The sequence below is a fragment of the Anomaloglossus baeobatrachus genome, unplaced genomic scaffold (genome assembly GCF_048569485.1).
Source record: "Anomaloglossus baeobatrachus isolate aAnoBae1 unplaced genomic scaffold, aAnoBae1.hap1 Scaffold_4919, whole genome shotgun sequence".
Classification (NCBI taxonomy): domain Eukaryota; kingdom Metazoa; phylum Chordata; class Amphibia; order Anura; family Aromobatidae; genus Anomaloglossus; species Anomaloglossus baeobatrachus.
The window spans coordinates 10,295-19,892 of NW_027444270.1; the positions used below are offsets into that span (position 1 = coordinate 10,295).

Genomic DNA, 9,598 nt, shown 5'->3' on the forward strand with positions numbered 1-9,598 from the left:
ATATCGGCTGAGTTCATTTATGACATCGGTGGTGAATTATGGCTGAGACTCAATTCACTGCCTAGGAGACTTGTTTTTTTTTATTACTAATAGATCTTAAAAGCACTGTTGCCCCTTTTTATATTGTTACAGTATATGACCTTATAAAACGGAAATTTAGGGAAGAAACTCATGAAAAGGCCTCAAAGTGCCAGTGAAGAAGGCGCATCTTCTACTGCAGCATGGTTGACCTGTATATCTCCCTTCCACTATGGGTGGCAAGTGGCTTCATGAAATATCCATTTGTAAAGTGTGAATTTAGCTTTTAGTTCTGTATCTGGAGGTGAGCGGGTACCTGCTGGGTCGCATGCGCAGCCATAATGTATCATCCAGCTGTGATATTCTAGTGCAGTTGGATGATACTTGCCGATGGGCAAGCGACCAGGTCTCAGTAGACACCATGGCCGCACTCCCCTGATGTGAAAATGTGCAGAACTGGATTCCTGGACACCTGATTATGTGCACACCTCGGCAGGTATTGGTATATATGTCACTGGTCCTGCTTCGCTCAAGATATGGAAGTGAAAATGGCTAGGAAAGCAGCTCCACACTTATAGGGAATTTGTCATCTGTTTTTTGCCACCTAATCTGAGAGCAGCATAATATAGAAACAGAGATCCTGATTCCAGCGACATGTCACTTACTGGGCTGCTTAGTGTAGTTTAGTTTTGATAAAATCACCATTTAATCAGCAGGAGATTATCATTACAGGACTACTTGGCGTGGTGCAGGTAGTCCAGCATATTCATGAGCGCTGCATACCTGTCCAGACCACTGATTAGTGTCCACAGAACACTGCTAATCACTGGGATGGGCGGGGGTACAGAGCTCCATATTCAAATAACTGCTAGATCTGCAACAGAGAAAACATTGATTTTATCAAAATGACAACAAACAGCTCAGTAAGTGACACATCACTGGAATCAGGGTCTCTGTCTCTACATTATGATGAGGTAGCAGAAACCTAGTGACAGACTCCTTCATTCACAGGTTGTGTGGTTTTTCAGCTTCATCACATCCCCCTTGACCTAAGCTGCATTACCAGGCATAACCTGTGGGCAGGTGTGCTATTTTTGACGGACGCAGACATGGTTTTTTTTTTTTTGTTTTTGTTTTGCAATTACTGACCAAGTTCTTTAAGGAGTGTTCTTTATTCAGCGGTCTGTGTACTGTGACTTGTCAAACTGTGATTAAGTGGGTTTAGCAAGTCCGCGGGCAGCTTGTCAGCTATATGTACCGGCCATGTGTCACCAGAGGCACAAAGTGCTGACAGCCCACCCTGTCCAGAAAAATCAGTGCCAGTCATTACCCAATGTTGGAGCAGAGTAGTCACCGCAGTGTGAATATTACCTAAAGTGAAAGTAGTTCTTTTCAAGGGCAGATTTCTTTCCAAGTGGTAAGATCCTCAGTGTGAGACTGTGCGGGCTGACATTAAACTGAGCAGACAGAACTGCAGCGCTGGCGGACTCCCGGCATCTATCACCCAAATTGGTAATTTCAGTCTGCTTGCATAACTGGAGGGCTCAGGAGCAACTCAGCACTTTTCCTGCACTAGTCAGACATGTTATATCTCTTGTGTTTTGCAGCCATCTCTTCCGGTCTTGTATACACTGTCCAGCCAGGCCACTCATGAAGCCGTTCATCTGCTTTGCAGGATGTTGGTCTTTGATCCAGTAAGTATTTTTACACCGCATTATAGATCATTAATCCCCTTGTAGTGGTCGCTTTATGCACTTTTTGGAATGATAAAAAAAAAATGTAAATATAGTGAAAAATGCATAATTAGTGTAAATACATAATATTACATTGATATGCATGAATTACTGGACATATAAGAGACAATCGCCCATAGTTAGAAACAAAGAAGGGAATAATGCTATCAAACAGTCCTAAGTAATAAGTTTTTTTTAATTTTTTATATATGAATTTTTTAAGTATTTTGTACCAGTGGAACATGTAGTATGATAATACAATTCTGGATAATAATAATAATGGATAATTTGTATTATCTTACTACAAAATACTTAAAAAATTCATATATAAAAAAAATAAAAAACTTTTATTACTTAGCACTGTTTGATCGCATTATTCACTTTTTGGAATGATGCAAGGTCCTAATTGTTTTTAGTATTATTTCAGTAATATTTAAAGGGAACCTGTCAACCAATATACAATCCTGAAACACAGCTATAGCATGTTGTGTAATGGGGAAAGCTTTCTAAGCGTGTTCCCCTCCAAAACTGGAGACCTCTTTTATAACATAAGCGAGCACTACCTGTAAAGGATCAAGGTGACGGTCTCTCATTAAGTCATGCATTGCTGATCTTACAAGGCAGCTCCGGTGGTGTCCGCCATCTGCGGAGTACACAGGAGAAGCTGCGGCCCATCACTGTGCATGTCGGGTACCGCGGGGGCTGCCTTAGGCTACTTTCACACATCAGTTTATTTCCATCGGGCATAATCCTGAAAAAAAATTGATAAAACAGATTCGGCGCCGGATCCGTTTTATCCCCATTGATTTGTATTCGCGCCGCATTATGCCTGATGGCCTTGCGTTGCATCCGGGTTTTGCCGGATCCGTCGTAATTGGCTAATGTGGCGGCCAGATGGAACGTCTCTTGTAACGTTTTTTGTCTTTGACAAAAAACTCATTGCGCCGGATCCGGCGCGATACGGCGTGATTTACAATAGAAGCCTATAGACACCAGATCCGGCGTAATGCGGAAAAAAAACGGATGCGGCTGCCGGATCCGTTTTTGTAAACTGAGCATGCTCCAATTCATTGAAAAAAAAAAAAAAAACAGATCCAGCAAAAAAAAAACGGACGAAATGAATGCAAAAACAGATGCACCGAATCAGTTTTTTTTTTTGAAGGATCAGGTATACCGGATCCGTCAAAAAAAAAAAAAAAAAATGATCCAGCGCATCCGTTTCTTGCATTTTCTGCGCTGGATCCGTTACATCAGGCACACGCCGGATTTTGTCTGATGCCAAAAACACTGATGTGTGAAAGTAGCCTTAGTCAATATGAGGCTGGCACCGCCTCATGGACTTTCAGCTGGCATTCTACTTCTTTTTTCTTTTTTTTTTCTTTTTTACTTCGTTTTATTAGCAAAATAGTCAAGTCAGACATGGTACATCACGGATTATACATAACAATAAACAAATTATAAAGTACCAATCGAGCATAAAAGCTAGTCTCAATCATATCTGATTCAAAGTTATCGTCTGTCCACTGTATCATTGGAACAATCAATGTATCTCTGTGATGGCAAGAAGAGAATGGCACTTCCTATATATGCGTCTAGGAGATATTGGGGTGCACTTCAGGTTCCAAAGCCAAACATTGAGAAGTATACAAGGCACTCCCAAGATGATTTGAAGAAATATTTATTGATGTGCGTGACAAAAACGTTTTCGGTCCTATGTGGACCTTCCTCAGTAGCACATATGTGAGGGAAAACGCTGTGTGGGCTGTCAGACGTGGAATCCACCGCTGTATGGGGCCTGCCGGTGGATTCCGCGTCTGACAGCCCACACAGCGTTTTCCCTCACATATGTGCTACTGAGGAAGGTCCACATAGGAACGAAAACGTTTTTGTCACGCACATCAATAAATATTTCTTCAAATCATCTTGGGAGTGCCTTGTATCTCTGTGATAGACATGCAGGTAACTTATTCAGAATTAGTCTGAAATGACCATAATTAAAAAACATAGAAATAACACAACAGACAAACATAAAGTATAACCATACTATCACTATTTTCTGCTGGAGGATGTCACATCTTCAAACTGCAAGAAGAATCATTAGCTACAGTAACCTCTCTCTCAAGTGTCTGTGGGTGTGCTGGGAGAGGAGCTCCATAGACCCCAGATTTCACTAAATTTCTCTGGGCGCCCTCTGTTGTAGTACACCACTTTTTCATAAGGTATGATTGAATTGACTAGTTTTATCCAGAATCGCACAGTTGGGTCCAAACCACACATCCATCTAAGGCTACTTTCACACATCCATCTTAGGGCTATCGATTTCCTGGCCAGAATTAGTGTTTCTCTGAGGAATATTTTCATATACTGGTCCTATGACTCCTCATCTATTATCCCAAATAGGCACTTCAGAGGGTCATCCAGCACAGGCACTGATATTGACGAGAGTAAGGAAGTCACCTCCCGCCAGAACGAGGCTATAACTGAGCAGCTCCATATCGTTGGAATTATACTTCTAGCGCTATATTGTCCCTATAGTCTCTAAGACCTATTTCCCAGTGGGACGTCTTAAGAAAACCATTACTGTTATGGCAGTTTAGGACCACTATATTTAACAGGTTTCTTTTGACCATTACAAACAGATGGCATATTTGGCGACTTGTTCCCTATTGAATGCAGAATCGTCTTTTTACAGATTAGGTAATTTGTACTGTGCTGCACATAAAGGTTTTGTTGTTCTGCACGATCATCACTGAAATAAGAACGTTCTCTTTGGTTTCACTAAATGTTTGTGTACTCTGAACACCTCCCTTATTATTGTGCAGTGGTTTGCTCCAAACACACCTCTCCTATCTTTATAACTGACTGCATCATTGTGGAACAGACCATGTCTCAAGACAGGAGGGGTCCTGGCAACACGATTCACACGGGCAGAAGTTCTAAATAGGGAAAGTACATTGCATGGTTCTATCGCATCATTCCCACATGTCATGTAGATATTTATTTCTGATGAGAAAAACATTTTACAAAAAGTTGCTAGCAAGATAAGATTCTGATTTTGTCACAAAATTAACTTTTATAAAAATTGGAGAACCACTGAAAATCTCCATCATCTCAGATAGACATAAAAAAAGAGAACCGTCCTTGGCTCAAAAGTGGACAGTTGTTTGTGTGTGTGTGTATATATATGTATGTATGTATGTATGTATGTATATATATATGTATATGTATGTATGTGTGTGTGTGTATATATGTATGTGTGTGTATGTATATGTGTGTATGTATATACACACACACACACACACACACACACACACACACACACACACACACACACACACACACACACACACACACACACACACACACACACACACACACACACACACACACACACATACATATATATATATATATATATATATATATATATATATATATATATATATATATATATATATATATATATATATATATATATATACATATATATATATATATATGTGTGCATGTGAGTGTGTGTATATATATATATATTAGATATATATACACATATATATGTAGATATATATACACATATATATATATATATATATATATATACATACAGTTAGGTCCAGAAATATTTGGACAGTGACACAATTTTCGCGAGTTGGGCTCTGCATGCCACCACATTGGATTTGAAATGAAACCTCTACAACAGAATTCAAGTGCAGATTGTAACGTTTAATTTGAAGGTTTGAACAAAAATATCTGATAGAAATTGTAGGATTGTACACATTTCTTTACAAACACTCCACATTTTAGGAGGTCAAAAGTAATTGGACAAATAAACCAAACCCAAACAAAATATTTTTATTTTCAATATTTTGTTGCGAATCCTTTGGAGGCAATCACTGCCTTAAGTCTGGAACCCATGGACATCACCAAACGCTGGGTTTCCTCCTTCTTAATGCTTTGCCAGGCCTTTACAGCCGCAGCCTTCAGGTCTTGCTTGTTTGTGGGTCTTTCCGTCTTAAGTCTGGATTTGAGCAAGTGAAATGCATGCTCAATTGGGTTAAGATCTGGTGATTGACTTGGCCATTGCAGAATGTTCCACTTTTTTGCACTCATGAACTCCTGGGTAGCTTTGGCTGTATGCTTGGGGTCATTGTCCATCTGTACTATGAAGCGCCGTCCGATCAACTTTGCGGCATTTGGCTGAATCTGGGCTGAAAGTATATCCCGGTACACTTCAGAATTCATCCGGCTACTCTTGTCTGCTGTTATGTCATCAATAAAGACAAGTGACCCAGTGCCATTGAAAGCCATGCATGCCCATGCCATCACGTTGCCTCCACCATGTTTTACAGAGGATGTGGTGTGCCTTGGATCATGTGCCGTTCCCTTTCTTCTCCAAACTTTTTTCTTCCCATCATTCTGGTACAGGTTGATCTTTGTCTCATCTGTCCATAGAATACTTTTCCAGAACTGAGCTGGCTTTATGAGGTGTTTTTCAGCAAATTTAACTCTGGCCTGTTTATTTTTGGAATTGATGAATGGTTTGCATCTAGATGTGAACCCTTTGTATTTACTTTCATGGAGTCTTCTCTTTACTGTTGACTTAGAGACAGATACACCTACTTCACTGAGAGTGTTCTGGACTTCAGTTGATGTTGTGAACGGGTTCTTCTTCACCAAAGAAAGTATGCGGCGATCATCCACCACTGTTGTCATCCATGGACGCCCAGGCCTTTTTGAGTTCCCAAGCTCACCAGTCAATTCCTTTTTTCTCAGAATGTACCCGACTGTTGATTTTGCTACTCCAAGCATGTCTATCTCTCTGATGGATTTTTTCTTTTTTTTCAGCCTCAGGATGTTCTGCTTCACCTCAATTGAGAGTTCCTTAGACCGCATGTTGTCTGGTCACAGCAACAGCTTCCAAATGCAAAACCACACACCTGTAATCAACCCCAGACCTTTTAACTACTTAATTGATTACAGGTTAACGAGGGAGACGCCTTCAGAGATAATTGCAGCCCTTAGAGTCCCTTGTCCAATTACTTTTGGTCCCTTGAAAAAGAGGAGGCTATGCATTACAGAGCTATGATTCCTAAACCCTTTCTCCGATTTGGATGTGAAAACTCTCATATCGCAGCTGGGAGTGTGCACTTTCAGCCCATATTATATATATAACTGTATTTCTGAACATGTTTTTGTAAACAGCTAAAATAACAAAACTTGTGTCACTGTCCAAATATTTCTGGCCCTGACTGTATATGGGAAGGAGATGTGCTGCACTGCCTGATGCAAATGGTGGTCACACCAGATACTGACTAGTTTTCTGACACCCTCCCCCCTCCCTCAACCGCCCAGATTCCCCCCAGTAATGTAAACTTGCAACATTTTAGAGTGGCCCTTTCTTGTGGCCAACCTAAGGCACACCTGTGCAATAATCACGCTGTCTAATCAGCATCTTGATATCTCACACCTGTGAGATGGACGGATTATCTCAGCAAGGGAGAAGTGATCACTAACAGATTTATACAAAATTGTGAACAATATTTGAGAGAAAACGGCCTTTTGTGTACATAGAAAAAGTCTTAGATCTTTGAGTTTTAGCTTGTGAAAAATTGAAGCAAAAATAAGTGTTGCATTTATATTTTTGTTCAGTTGTTAATGAATATTGTGTGTACAGCCGGTCACAGTATTACTAGGACACCGGTGACGTCCCTGTGCTATGTATAGTAACACTTAGCCCGGTGTACAAGGGTCATTTGCATTAGCCTCCATACATTGCAGTGTACATAGGTAACCTAACACTAGCCTGGATAGGAGCATCTAATAAACACCAGCTAGGAATTGTGCCCTACAGAACAGCCTGTGGACAGGGTCCTCCTCCCAGGGGCACACTTATATGTGCTATTAAACTGGGCCACACCATCACAGGCTTTCTCTTCTTATTTAATGCTGGTTTTGTATGGATTGAGCGCCCCCTTGTGGCTTGTGCTGTTAATGTAAGCTCTTCAGTAGTGAACATGTCACCTGTTAATCATCCATTAATTATAGAGAATGGGCTTTATTCATATGCATCTGTCATTAGGGACATTTCACTTTCATTTCTCTACTCCTAGGATATCTGTAAAATCACACCTAAAGTGAACAGTTCCCAGAGCTCCTGAATCCTCGTACAGTCACTTATCTGAGCTTTGAACCTGAAATACGTCACAAATTCATGTGCAGAGTTTTCCTGCTACCGACAATAAGTTTAGTCTTATTGATATAGTTGTCATGTAAAATTGTCATGCTGGATCCATCAGTCTCCTGGTCTTGTCCTCGTGATATGTGAGACGCTTCTATCTGTGACACCCTATAATGAATAGATTGCTGAGCGGCTGCATGAGCGTCCCTGGAGGGAACAGTCCACTATCTTAGGAGGAATTACAAGTTATTGAGGAGCTACTTAGTTCCACATATTATAAAGAAATATGTAATTTTCTGATATACATTAGTATAAAATACGTTGCTTACATCCTGGATGTTGAATCCATGGACTGATCTGAATAGGACTAAACATGGCATTGATCGTATGATTGAAAAGAACATGGTATAAATCAGCTCACCATATCCACCTAGTATGTCTTCGTCTGCAGGGTGTAAACAGTTGCAGAGCAAAAAAAAGAAAATAATCCAGCTATAGACTCTCACAATTTGGAAATGAATTGGAATAAAACTTCATTTATTTTGTCAATAAAAAATTATAAGCAATCAGAGAGCGAAAAAAAGATGACCCCATGAAAAAAGAAACCACAGACGCGTTTCAGCTATGCTATAAATAAGACATGGCCGAAATGCGTCTGTTCTTTTTATCTGCATGGTGTCGTCTTCTTTTTTTTTTCTTCTCTGATTTGTTTCCAAATTTTTGACAAAATGAAGTTTTATTCCAATTAATTTCCAAATCAAGAAATGGTCTTCTATAGCTGGATTGTTTTTCTGTGCAGTTGATCGTGTGATTGGCCACTTATCCCTGTTACTTACAGCCTCCCCTGCCACAATGGTATTTAGTAAGTCCATGTTTAGCCTCCACCTATATGGATGCATCATCCAGAGCTCATCTAAGCATTGTGCCAATCTACAATGCAGAGATTTGGGTAAACTACACCAGTATGATGAAGTGTGATACAAAATTGTAGTCTCATGAATGCAACCCCTGTCAATATACCCTATAGATAGAGCATCTGGACCCCCACTTGGGACCTGGCTCTGAGCCAGAACGTGGAGCTGTAGTAGAAGAGCGGCTCCTATTCTGGCAAATTTAAGTTTTTATTGTAATACAACTATTTAGCTGAATTGTTTGCTAGAAGCGGAAACCCCAATAAAAAATGTGGCTGCTCCAGGAAGTCCGGTTGTTTTTGGTTTATTAACATCTGATATCTCACACCTTAATTTCATTCTGCTGCAGTCCAAACGGATATCTGCGAAAGATGCATTGGCGCACCCCTACCTGGATGAAGGGCGTCTGCGATATCACACCTGCATGTGCAAATGCTGTTTCTCCACCTCTACGGGCAGGGTCTACACCAATGACTTTGAGCCAATCACAAACCCAAAATTCGATGACACTTTTGAAAAGAACCTTAGTTCTGTACGGCAGGTGAAAGGTAAGGAGATGCACGCGTATTGCCACTCTACAGAAGATACTGTACTGTCTGCTACTTTTTATTATTGTGTAAGGGGTGAATAACCCATATCTGCACCTTTCAGTACCTACCAAGCTAGGAGATGCAGCAAGTCTTCATTAATGTGCTGCATTGTTCTGTTAGGATGATGGGCTGAGGTCCCAGCTGTCAGATCTTCACAATCAGACTATA

General features: G+C 40.4%; 1 long non-coding RNA gene across 1 annotated transcript; it reads left to right on the forward strand.

Annotated features, from left to right (window-relative positions):
* The first annotated feature begins 1,621 nt into the window (after positions 1 to 1,621).
* Positions 1,622 to 9,388, forward strand: LOC142282035 (uncharacterized). Its single transcript, XR_012744016.1, has 2 exons — positions 1,622 to 1,712; positions 9,190 to 9,388. It is a non-coding gene; the product is annotated as an uncharacterized LOC142282035 (long non-coding RNA).
* Positions 9,389 to 9,598: the final 210 nt, after the last annotated feature.